Here is a 13,746-nt window from a genome sequence, read left to right on the forward strand (position 1 = left end):
ATATCATAAACAATACAGGGCAAAAAAACATTATTTAATCACAGGCAGTAAGACATCATTATCTTGGAGTTGAGGTTGCTAAGCAACATAACTGGTACAAAAGCTACATAGCAAAAACGTTCCTGTTAATGAATCATAAGTTTGGTAGTGTCCAAAGTAACACAGATTAAACTTATAAGATTATATTTCATATGCTCCCTTGCCTGTACAAACAAGAAAAGTCATAGTAAAAATACGTTATCTCATTGCCCATTTTTCATTATTTTTTAATTTTGTTCAACCATTTATCACTGTACAATAATATGGTATAGAAAATATAGTTCTGAAGACAACGCATAATGGATAGTAGTATAAATTTCAAGTAAGGGCAGAATTTTCAAAACACATTTTCACTTAGTAAACACACTGCGGAAAATGCCTTACCTGAAGACCTCATGTGCTCTCCTTAGTTCATAAAAATGCCTTGGCTGTGGAATTTACAGGCCTACCAGGGATTTTGGTCTCTAGGACTAAATCCTACTTTTCATTCCAGGTTCATCAGTTTGCTCTGGAGACATAAAAATCACTCCAGAAACCATTGGCAAAAAGACAAAACAAGTATATTATAAATCTCCTTCAAACATTTTGTAGATACATTGAATTTTACAGAACACCCCACTAGTTACAAACTGTATTCCAGGTATTTACTAAATAAGTACTCTGATGTGAAGAGAGGCTAAACACACCAAAATGGCGACTGCAGAAGTTTGTCACGTAGCTGTTATTTACAGTAAAATATATCAGGATGTGTGGACCACAGAAAAGAAGTGGGAAACAAAATAAACAATTTTTATTTTTTCCAGGAGAGGCAAAAACTGAAATCTTCATTCTCGTTAAAACAGAATCTTACAATTTCAGAAACTATTTCTGCAGCTTTCCTCAGCTTTGTGCGTATCCTTGCACTCAAAGTTTGTACACAGCTGATGCCGGTGGAACATATCAGTCTTGGGCCTTACCACTACCATCACCAGCTCTCTGAAACCCCCCCAGCAGCCACAACCTCACCACAATTTCTTTTAATTTTATTTATTTATTTATTTATTGGCCTTCCAAAGCTTTATGAAAGCTCCTTAATGGTGTTTCATCAACGCTTTTCCTGAGCTCAGCCTGCTGGTCTGAGGGCGATAGCTTTGGGCCTACCATCTTTTGAAAATAATTTAGTGTGCCATGTACAATCACATGGACCTGGGAGCCCTACTTGTTAAAGGAACTGAACATATGGTTCAATATATGCATGTTACATGTCCTTGGCTTCACTGCTGAAATGAAACCTTACAGAAGATAACCACATAAATTTAAAGTTGAGATAAAATCGAATCTAAATAAAAACCACAGAAGCTATTTTACCACTCAGAGTTCATGCTGAACTAGATGGCTAAGCAGCTGGGCCAGAAATAGGCCTGCTGCCTCTTAGAGAGGCATCTCAGTTGTACGTGCTATGTCAGAGCCCTCATCCAGGATTTAATTAAAGATGATAAACTTTATTAGCGAATGACCTTGTATTTTATGGCATGAATCAAGACTAGCCTTACCTGATAGAAGATGGAGTAGAATATAACGCCAAACTGTACATTTCTTGAGTTCACCTTCAGACAAACTGAATTTATACATTTTCTTGATGTATGTGAAATCAGCTTTAGATTATTATTATTTTTTTATTTTATTTCTTTATTTTTTAAGGGAGGACATCTGTAAATGCCAGATGAGCATCTTTTAGTTGGATTTATTGAGGGAGTCAGAACAGGAGTTTGCATACAGTCAGCATGTAGCCATTGTTTATTTGAAATAAAGCTGCAGCCTAACAAAAGAAAGATAAAAACATCTGTTAAAAGTTTTGTTTAACAAAATTCACAGTATCTACAGTAATTAGTTTCTAATAATAACAAATTATTTCATCTTCTCCCCCTTCCTTCCATCTTCCAGTACTTTCTTCCTCACGTAATTATGCATGCTTGGTGGGCTGCAGCTGGATGCAACCTTTTGTTGTACCGTGTGCTCTTCCTCCTTCTGTTTCTTACCTGCAGATTGTATTCAAGGTTACTCCCAGTGGTTGGGGTCTTTCAGTCTTAACTAAAAGAGGTTACCGTTACGTTTATGCTGCAAATGGTGTAACTCTGAAGATTCTTTTTGTTGTAGATTTTGTGTTTTTCCTTTGGATCTTTGTTCATTTGTACTCATCCCAAGGGCATTCCAATACTCATCCCAAATTCTTGAGTGTTTTTCCTCAGCTAGTCCACTGACCAAAAGCATTGCAGCAAGATGGGGAAAAAAAAAAAAAAAGAAAATACATTAAATATCCAGTTAAAGATTTCTGCTGACTTCAGTAAACATTAGATCAAGCAAATAACCATCCATCAAACAGGGTTGATTAACGCATTCCAGTGAGAACAGATTTCATTAGCAAAGCTTACAGAAAGAAAACATTCATTCTTGTTTTTCTAAGCTATCTTTTAATGGTTGGAGCACAAAGTTACAGCACCTTGGCAGTGATCTTTTCTGTTGGTTACCAGCACATGACCTTGACCAAAGGAAGGTCAATGTTTTTGGTTATTATACCAAATTCTCATATAGGAACCCCAGCAGAGGTCAAATAACTAACTGTCCAGGGAGCATGGGGTGTCTTTACAAACCATGAAACTGAATACAATTCTTTTGCATCTTAGCTGAATGTCTAAGCAAACAGATTAGATTTCTCATTGCAGGAACAACTTTCTTTGATGGATATCATCTCTCTGGCTTCTTTAACCTATTCAGCATGCAAATTTGAATAACTTGTTACGCCAGGTTGTATTCTTAGGCAGTTTGAACTTCCAGATTTCTTTGTTTTAAGTTTAACTTTAATCAGATGACAATGATTTAAATGCCCAACTTTCTTCTTCTTTTACTCCTGTGCTCAGAAGGAAAGGCTATCAATCTCCTGTGGCATTACCCACATAAATCTATGAAGTTATGTTAATTTGGACTAAGAACTTTCCAAACCCATGTGTAGTTATCATTTGTGTTAATAGCTGTACTTCTGCTGATTTATTTTTTCCTTTTTCAGTAACATTTATAAAAACTACTTATAACCAACCTCATTGTTCCACCTTATTTAAGAGCTATTTAATATAATGGCTTTCTTGCTTTCCTCTCTATATGATCAGGGAAGGGAAGGAAGCCCATGAAAAAAAAAAAAAAGGAGAGGAAAAAAAAAAAGAGAACCATCATTTTGATAGCGCTGCAATAATGAATAGTTATTGCAGCCACTAAACTACTTACGTAAATGACCCATCCAGCGATTACCCGTCAGCTTCATCTCTGGAGCTGATTGAACCTGTGATCCCTGTGTGGTCTCCTCAAGGGCATCTTTCTAATTTTCAGGCATAAGCAGTTATCTTCCTCTGATCAGAACCTGTTCCTTTTCTTCCTGAGCAGGGTATTGTCCTGAAGCCTCCCTGTAATTCATGGTGGTTGTTTTTCACTGTTCTGAGTGCAGTTCAACACCCTCAGAGCTCCCTTCCCTCAGAGGGAATGACAAAAGTAGCTGACCACTGCCTCACTTTTGAAATAACCAGTTTAAGACAAAAGAACTAGGGAAAAAAAGAGATAAGTAACTGTAAATGGTTTGCATACGTGCTAACCAAATCAAGATTTACACCAGCTTTGCCTGCCCTTAGGTTGAGCAAGAATTCCTTTTTCTAAGTGAGGGCTTACTTTCCACACATTTTGCCCTTCTTTCTGCCTTCTTAAAATGGAAGAAAGGAGTATTCAAGGCTGGACTGAGTCCACTGAGTACTTTGGCAGCATCTCTGCTCTTCCCCAGGAAGTCTGTATTTCAAAGGAGTGGGATACAAAGCCTGGCACAGTTTGGTACCTACCCTGTGACTGAGGAGCTGATGCACACTGCTTGGATGACATCAGCTGGAGAGAAGAAAAGGCACCTGTTAGTCCACTGCCATTCGCCTCCTTTCCTTGTCCGTGTGAGCCAGACCTGCTCATTCCACTCTCTGTGCATCAGGCTCTTTTTGCCAGTAAAACAGTTTCACTCACCTAAATTTCATGTAGTCCACAGATGGACACCTGGGGTGGCCACCCCTCTTAGGTCCATTCTGCCAAAGCTCTGTCAATGGATGTCTTTTCCCACTTCGCTATGGAAATTGTTGCATAGATTAGGGATTTGCATCAGTTCACAACTATTTTCTACAAGAAATCTTGTAGCCAGGAACTAGAAGGCTTGTATAACAATATTTCCCTGTCCTTCAGCTGCTCCACACTCCCGTAACATCTCACATGGCAATGCTTCTTTTGAAACTTCTGCCTGGCAGCCTGCTCCAGTCTCCCACAGAGAACCTGAAAAATACCATTCTTTTCCTGCAATTCTTTTGAGACATTTACTGTCGTATTACAGTAGGCAAGATTATAAAGAAACAAAATGCCATGACCAAGGATTTCTGTACTAGGTAACAATTTAAGCTGCAGTTATATAGTAGGAGATTGTTATGATAGCAGTTTACTGCAGCTTTGCAAGAAACTGTGTGCCAAGTTGCAGTCATTTTTAGAAATGGTCACTTTTAACCATGAAGCTTCCATTGCCTTGGACAACAGTCTCTCAAGTGCTTCAGCATGTTTTTCCTTTATACTTAACTAGCATTTCATAGCTTAAACTGTAGAAGAGTGAAATTTTCTTTTCCTTCCTCATTTCATACTGTTGCATCTTCTTTTAAAATATATATTTGCGTTTCTGTTTTTTGTTTCTTTTACCTCTGAACCTTCCCTCTTGAGCAGGATGTTTGGCTGCAAATTGTACATAAATTACGCATTTATCTTTCCCCTTCATCCGTTTTAGAGGCACTGAAATATTGTTGTTTTCCTTAATAATATTTATATATTTATATTTATGCAAATATATATATTTAATAAAAACAAATTGAATCAAAATAAAATCTCTCTGAGAATATTGTACACATGGTACAGTACTTTTCCCTCAGGCACATGGAAAGAGCTTTGCTCTAATATCTGTGGGAGCTGCTGTAGATTTTTATCTTTCTAATCTCATAATCATCATTAATGTTTTTAAATTCCAGATGGTAGCAACAAAAAACCTGCAATAGGGAGCAAAAAAAGACATACCTCATACCAGTTTCCATTAGAAGCTTGATTTGTGGGTTCCTAGCCTTTATGATTATATGCTTATGTGCATTTCAAAGCCAATGACACCAGTTTTCTGGACTGTACCCAATTCTTGGTAGTCTGCACTGGAAAAAATGCCAATGTTTTTGAGATCTCAAAAACATTTTTATTCTAGATTAGATCCAACACCCTCCCATGAAAAAAGAGATGACTTGCACTGAGCTTGGACTTCACCACCACCCAATTAACTCTCTTCCCATTTTCACCAGCATCCCAAAATCGTGCCTATGAAATCCTTGCCAAGTGAAATAGGTATGCTTTTTCCTGAAATATGTTTCTGGTTTGATCATATTCTAAATAGTAATAAGAAGAATAATTGAAAAATTTACCACCAGCTGTAGTTCGATGCATTTTTTGTCACTGTAGAATTACATCCCAAATTTCAACAGTCTACTAGTGCTTTAAGGCAAGAAATGAATCTGACTCTAGAAAATGGCAGCTGTGATGTCTTCACATGATTATACTTACACCCTATTTAGTCTTGTAAAGCATGAGAGAACTACATTTAAGATTTCATAGAAATTAAGCTCAGCCAGCAGAGCCATAGCTCATAACACCTGTACTGGTTTACTGACGTAAGAAAAATCTGCTCAGCCAGTTGAGTTATGAGTCCTGCAAATAATTCTTTTATTTACAACTAACTGTAACCTACATCAACTGCAAGAGTAGGTGTTAGGTTTTATCATACAATTTAAAAACATACTATTGTGATTTATTTAAGAGAGCTGACTAAGCTTCTTGTGGGAAATAGTGATGAGCTCCATCCTGCAAGCAGCAGGTGGGTAGAGATAGGAGCAACGTTAACCCTGATAGTGAACTGTTAACTAGAAGCTTCCCTGATTCACGGGATTGTACTGTACTTAGCGTACAACATGGCCACGTGGTTTTACAAAGTCATACATTCTTAATTTTAACTTTCTGTTTTTGTTTCCAAAGTATAGTGAGTTTCATAAGAAACTGTGTATGTTATATAGCTGGAACAATATTTTACCATTTGAAGTTAAAATTAGCAATTTGAAGTTTCTCCTACTATTAATGTGTGTTTTCTCAGAAGATGATTTTGTCGTTAATGCAAAAGCAGTAGAATGTCAAGTTTACATGAGTAATGGTAAAATGAAAATATCGTATTTTGCCAACTCGCAGTCCTGAAATAGTCACATTAGCGTAGCAACAATAAGTACAGAGCTCAGAGAAACACACTAAGTTTTCATAAATACAAACATTATTTCTCACCTCTTGTTGGCCTTGTATCTGTAGCCACATGAAGGGCAAACGTGATAATTTCCAGTGTAAGCACTTGCATTGACTCTTTTTCCAACTTTTAATTCTTACATTTTGCCTTGCAGAGGGCAAACTGGAGACTCTGCTTCTCTCATTCTGTGATCCAGCTCCTGTTGAGCCATTAGCAAAACAACTGGTATGCTGATTTGTTAGAGGCTTTTTGGTTGCTTCTCACATTTCACCAATATAGTTACGTAGGCAAGACCATGAGGCAAGTCAGTTGTTCTGAATCGTGCTAAAAACAATAATAGTAGAGCCAAGACATTTCTTAACTAAAAAACCTATCTATATGCCCTCTGCCATCCCCCCAAAACAACACACCTTGTGCTAACTTGTTCAGGAGTTTTGCTGTTGGACGTTATTAAGGAGTGATCTTACAGTTAGATACTGTTCTTGCTTTTTTGAGCTGTCCAATAATTACTAAAAGGAGAAAAGAAGAGCATTGGAAATATTTTTGTGCATTTTTTTCCAGTTAGCTAAACAAGTTTATACACAGTTTCATTAATTATGTTTAACATAAGCTGGATGGTTTGAGATCTTTGTTTTACCATATACTGCTATTTCATCTCAACTTTAGGTCTTACAGTTCACAAGCAACTGCTGTCAGGTTAAAAAAGTTTAAAGATCTTTTAAAAATGTTAAAATAGAACCTCTAGCCACAAAACTATGTCTTGGACAACAGAAAGGAGGAAGGTATGGGGACAATTTCAAATATTTGCTAAATTGCTTTACTCAGAGGAGTAGGGCAAAAAAGGAGCATTATGAAAGGAAACAATGGTTTGGGTATTTATGTGGATGTGTTTTAGGCCCCTGCTCTAACAGCTTTTCTTGAATGTTGCTGAAGATAGTCACTGTCATACACAAAGTACCTTTGACGCTTAATGTACAACTCATTAGCGCCTGTGGTGTGGTTACAGGAAAAAAAATAGAAATCAAGGGTTCACTGCACTGTATTAAGCTATTGGTTTCAACTGGATTCCACTCAGACACAAGGACTGATTGTGCATGCAGGGTATGAACTCTTTGGGCACAGATAATATGTTTGCAGTACTGTGACAACATCTTTTACCCAAAAAGTCATGGGTGGGCTTATTTTGCTAAGTAAAACACTTTCAAAGTACACTTCCTAATTGTCCCCGCTTACCTGCTTTGGCTTTTTTTGCTTTGTGGATAATTTTTGGTGTGTACTAACTAGACTAGTTTCAGTTGAAACTATTAACATGCATTTAGTTCACAGAGTAAGATATTACCTAGTTAGATGTAAATTCCTCACCCCTCCAAAATGCATATCTAATGAATACTCTAGTGAGTCTGCAACATCACATCACCTGCTTGTTTTTGTGATCCTCATCCACTGATTCACCCGTTTTGCTAAGACAGGCACAGCCTACAGAACTAAAGAGCTCACAGAAGATCAGACTTAATTTTAAGACTTTTCAGAGTGTGATCTAGGTCTTCTACTTCTTTTCATTGTGCCGTGAAAAATAAAACACCAATCCAGATCCTAAGAGCTGCTAATAGCGTCATAGTTATAAAACAGAAATATGACATAGAAGCCTCAAATCTGGAATCAAAGTAGGCTCTAGGTCTCCAACTAAAGGGGGACTGAGGCCACCAGAGAGAGTGAAAGGGGGAGAAAGTTCCTTCTCACTTCAGCACTGTAGGAAAAGCAATTAAATCAGAAAGTGAGTCTCTTCTCTTTCTGTCCCTACTGTCAAAACAGAAGATGGAATAACTTCTGACTTACTAGGTCAGCATAGTCCTCAAGGCTTTGCAAAATAATGAAGATGAGAGTACTTTCTTAAGCCTAAGGCTTGCCCTCTCAAAAAGATAAATATAAGTCATACACACACAAACGTATGTATCGATTACTTTTTATATGTCACTGAGCACTTCTGGAGACACTGTCATCAACTGAGGCAGAACAGGGAATGTATTGTAAGCGTTTATTGTAAGCTTAATAACCCGAAAGGGTTATTAAGCATTGGAACAGGCTGCCCAGGGAGGTGGTGGAGTCACCATCCCTGGAGGTCTTTAAAAGACGTTTAGATGTAGAGCTTAGGGATATGGTTTAGTGGAGTACTTAGTGTTAGGTCGGAGGTTGGACTCGATGATCTTGAGGTCTCTTCCAACCTAGAGAAATCTGTGAATCTGTGAATCTGTTAATAATCAGTGTTAAAAAACACTAATGCATATTTTCATAGAAAGTAATGCATCTTCCATATATGCCAATTCACTTCAAGACACATTTCAAATTACAGGTTTGCATGATTCTAGTAGAGTTAACCTGACCTTGTTCTTTAGAAAAAAGTCTTTTGAGGTGAAATATGTAACTGTTCTCATATGACCTCAAATTCAGCCACTTTCCACCTCCCACGTAAACTATGGCCATGTCCCTGTTACGAATTACTCAGTTGAGTGGGAATGTTCATGCATTAACCACTTTTCACAGGAATTTACAAACTCAAAACCTAATCAGGGAAACCCATTTTGTGTGTTTCAACAATTTTCAATCCATACGAAACAAAGTTAAAACATACGACATATCAAGCTTTTTTTCAGCTTGGGGCAGTGGAAGGTATTTTTCTTATTTCCTTTCTTTTTTTTTGTTTGTTCTTTTTTTAAAGAAAGCTTTTACAATTTCATAAAGAGAGCTAAAGCAGGATATGCTAATTCTATGGCATTTGGGAAATGGTATGTATCATTTTAAGGCTAATTTGATAAATTGCCATAATTAAGGTCTTCATAATGGCTAGCTCTAATGCAGTTGCTCAGATAAACAAGAGTAGTATGATGCCTGCCCTTTGTTCTTTTTAAGAAAAAGCTGTAGCTTGACTCAGACACTGGTAACAGAATGGGCTGATTGCTCCTGCATCACGCCCTGTAGGATGGAAAATGTTCAAGAGTAAAGGGCAGAGTTTAGCAGAACAGAGACAGCATGCATGCATAATGGAAATTGTTTGTTTTCTTGTATATGCAGTAGTATATAAGCCTTCTTCTCACCTCTACTTACCAAGGGAAACAGAATTTGGCTCTTAGAAATCATGTAATTAGTGACTCAATTTGAAAGCAGATAAATTAATGATAATAGTATCCAAAGAAATCTTTCTAGGATACAGGCTGACTACCAACATACACTTAGTTTATGCTTAAATAATACCTGAAGTAAACTTGGAGAAATGATGTGTATTTGCCTGCTTAATTCCAAAGATAAAGAACCAAGATACACTACTACACATTTTGGTTATGTTGAGCTCTGTGAAGACCACTGAGCTTACATGCCAGCTTGAGATCAGAAGTTTTGCTGCCCTGTACTACCTTAAAGTCAGTAAAGGGAGAAAGGTGCTTTCAAGAGCGTCCATGTCTTAGGTGGGGATCAACCTCAGTGCAGCTGATTCCTCTTTTATTTCTATAGAGAACTTCAGTTGTGGAACTTAGTTACGCGATTGATATTAAATGGGTTGAATTTAAACTTGGGACTCTGCAAGTTCATATAAGGAAAGGTTTGGGTCCACAATGCTCATCTTCATCAAATTTTAGAATATGCAAGAGAATTCTCATTAGTCATCCATAGTGAAAATAGAAAATTTTATTTAGTCAATAAATAAAATGGAAAGCTTAAGAAATTAACACATAACCCCTCACTAGATTCACACTTTTTTCACTATTCCTTGAGCAATAGAGAATATTGCTCAATATTTTGAGCTCAGTATGGATTGCTGGTGTCCAGACAACCCATATCCAACAGAAACCTTTGAAGGAAGTCATTATTATCCAGATACTGAATGGATGAACTAGGTAGAAAAAGAATTCTCTCTAAATAGAATTCAAGTGGGAAAGAACAGAACACTTCACCTGTGATATTTATGACTTTACTATCACATCTATAAGGAGAAGATACACTTTTCATATTAACTAGACATTTCTGGAAGAACACATTGCTGTCAGAGTAGCACTCCTGCCTTTAAGAATTTCAGAATGGCAGCTGAAAAGGCGTCATATTTCTTATGTTTTTAATATAATATTACAATATTGTATTTGATTTGTACTTAATTACAGGAGGAAAGCATATAATCTATTTAATGAGACAAAAGTTAAATATAGAAGAAAGGGGTAATATAAAGTATAATGAAATTCTGCAGCTGCTTATATTTAGGGAAATAATAAATTCTAGCCAAGAAGTTGAAGAATTGAAAGAGGAAGCAAATTCTCATTGCATGCCTGAAGATTGAAGGGCTATTCACCAGGGTACTAATAATCTTCAGAGCCAATAGCTCAAGATCTCATTAAACCATAGAATAGATTATGCATATTAAAACACTAAGGTCAGGCTGATTGCTCAGATGTGCTGCAGACGTGTAAAATCGCACTTAGTTCTACTGCTAGCTATTTGTCCAACTTTACCAAAGTGTTTTTGAACTGCAAAATCAGTCTAAGAAATTCTGTACTGTGTATTTTATTTCCCAAATTGGTGAAATCGATTCACATTGTGTTTGGTACTACAAACTGCAGTTATTCCGTCTTCAAAGGTTTAGTTCTTGCTTCAGTTCAGAAAATACGATGCACTATAAAGCCTTAAGACTTTTAAGAACATCGGAGAGATAGTAGGTTTTCACATCCTTTGGTTTTACAACCGTGATTCTCATTTACATAATCATCATACATGAATATGCTCTACAAAAAAGTTATCTACTGTGTTCAATCCATGTAACTAGTTACTAAAGCTGTAAAAGAAATGTTGTCTTTAGCTAAATTAATCTCTTCCAGAAAAAAAAAAGTCATCTTGTTCACTCATGAAAATATGAAGGAAATTAAGTAACAAAATTGATATAAACAGGTAAAAAGATGTTCTTTTTTAAATATATAGTACTTAGTTTAATTAAATACTACATCAAGAATAAACAGTTCTAGAAACATTCACTTGATTCTTCATCCAAAAGTGTTAAAATACAATTTGATCACCATCCAGTCTTGGTAAGTTTCTTTTTGTTTTTTGGCAGTGAAGGCTTACTGTCTCATATAGCAATCCATACCAAACTCAACACCTAGAAGCTCAAGATTTTAGGGTTAAGAAAAGGTCCACATTTTTTTAAAAGGTACAAATAATTAACCGTTGCCAATAAGGTCTTTGGTAGGTTCACTGGCATTCAGGCTCTTCAGATCAGGATTAAATGTCTTATGGATACTTTACTGAAGTCATTCAGGCTCGCTCAGTATTATGAAAAGTGCCCCTGTGAGGTGACAGCACCCTAAGCACAAATGTCTTTACCAGTCAACAGAAGCTCCAAGATATTTTCAAGCCTTCAAAAACAAACGGACTGCATCTTATGAAGCTGCCAAAATGAAGCAGCCAACATGAAGCAAATAAATATCCGTAAGTACTTCCTCACCTGTATCTTTAAATCAGCCTGTAATATTAACTTTGATTGCTGGACTTAACTTTTCCATCTAGATAGTAAAATATTTACTTTCAGAACAGAAACGTGTTCTCATACGACCAGTAAAAAAAGTCAACTTTGCTGTTGATGACATCCCTGTAGCCGTCCTTACCTTTGTCTAACCATTTGTATGACATTTCTTCATTTTTATTCCCTTATTGGCAAAGCAAGCAATTACTGGGCTGGGGTTGGGAGGGGAAAAGGGTGTGGGGAAGAAAAGAAAACCATGCATACCAGCAGGATGGAAAAAGAACAATGCAGGAAGACAAGGAAAGTCAGACTTGCTAGGTCTCACAGCAGCTGCCATTGCAGCACCTGACTTCTCATCTGCAAAGGCTGCAGCCCTGCTCTGTCTCAGTTGGGTAAGAGCAGCCACAGGAGCTGCTTTTCACCTCCTCTGGCAAAAGAAATTCATTCTTCCCCTCACTTCTTGGGCATTAAAACCCAAGCTCGTTCATAGTGCTGAAAAATACTGGACTTACTCCGAATTTCTCTTACAGTATAGTCAGCCTACACCACTCTCCAAGCTGACTCTTGTCTCACTTTGAGTCTCTCATCTTCTCTACCAAATCAGTTCCAGTGAACCTCTCTCCAAAACTTTGATTTCAGTGCCTTGTACAGCAAAGTTATTCCTGTTGCTCCACTAGTTCTAATGGCTTTGCATTTACAGCATGCTTCTCCCTTTCCTTCTCTGAAACTTGACTTATCAAAGTGACCAAAAAGATGCTGACAGACTCCAAATCTCATCTTCATAGAATCTTTTATGTTCTCAGTGGCTTTGCTTATCAGTCTTTATAACGTCAAAGAAAGGCCAAGTAGTAACTCCTCCCTCGACAACTTCATCTCATTGCATAAGCTGATAAAAGACAAGTCTCATTTTCCTGCAGCCTTGAGGGAAGCTCTGTGCCTGTTGTCACTCTCACCTAAGTGACATCATATATTCTCAGTATTTCCAAAAGTCATTTGTGTCTTTAAGTGATCTAAATCTCTTCTTACTGCTGGCTGTACTCCCAGATCCCAATCTTAGCAGTAGAATTGAAGGTGTGCCTTGTCACCTCCAGCTAGCTAACAAAAAATATTTTTTTCAACTTTGTTAGATCTTTTTCCTTTCCATCAAACTTTCTCTTTTCTTCCATTATGAGGATACTTGAGCCTATTTCTCTTCTCGCTAAGCTACTGCCCAGGGGATGCATCTTTTCCTTTCACATTGTTCTCTAAATCCTTTTTCCTCTCTCTGATCCTGAAACCATAGCGGGTACTTTTGACATTACCCCTTTTCCTGCCTGTCACTCTGCTTTCTTTGGTTTGTTAGAAATACTGCTGCTAAAAACCCTTCTCAGTACCTGGTTTTGTCATTCCTTTATCTTCCATATCAGATCCAGGCTTTTCGTTTTCAGCTTCAGAAATCGACACCTCTTGCCTGTACTTACATCTCAGGCTTCAGTTTAGCTGATGGTGTTGTCTGAGTTCTTTACTCCAAATGCCCTGTTTCTGAGTCCTTTTCAGAGTGTTCTGTCATTACTTTGACACTTTTATTCCCTACTGTTCTTCTGTTTGGAATAACCTCTACATATGTTAGGTTAAAAAAATCTATTCTTTTCTTTCTTCACTCATACACTTATTCTCTTCTGCCAAGTTCTAAGTAGCTAGGCATGTGCAATCCCATAAAAGCAATAGTTTCTTTAGCATAGCTTCAAAACATTACTAGTTTAATAGGATTTTATTTTTGCTAACAGGAAGTAAAAATGCTACCTTGAGTGTCCTAAAACAAAGGGCTTGCACTCAGAAGTCCCTCTACTCGCAGGCTGAACACACTACT

At 37.2% G+C, this 13,746-nt stretch overlaps 1 long non-coding RNA gene across 2 annotated transcripts; it reads right to left on the minus strand.

The window, feature by feature from the left end:
• Positions 1-386: 386 nt before the first annotated feature.
• LOC308192409 lies at positions 387-4,342 on the minus strand. 2 transcript variants are annotated; one of them, XR_013948787.1, is made up of 4 exons: positions 4,069-4,342; positions 3,298-3,939; positions 2,058-2,275; positions 387-1,837 (listed from the first exon to the last, which is right to left on the minus strand). It is a non-coding gene; the product is annotated as an uncharacterized lncRNA (long non-coding RNA). The 2 variants fall into 2 exon arrangements; XR_013948788.1 differs by having other exon boundaries at positions 3,298-4,342.
• Between the last annotated feature and the right edge of the window lie 9,404 nt (positions 4,343-13,746).

The sequence above is a fragment of the Anser brachyrhynchus genome (genome assembly GCF_964034855.1).
Source record: "Anser brachyrhynchus genome assembly, chromosome: 3".
In the NCBI taxonomy this organism is placed as follows: domain Eukaryota; kingdom Metazoa; phylum Chordata; class Aves; order Anseriformes; family Anatidae; genus Anser; species Anser brachyrhynchus.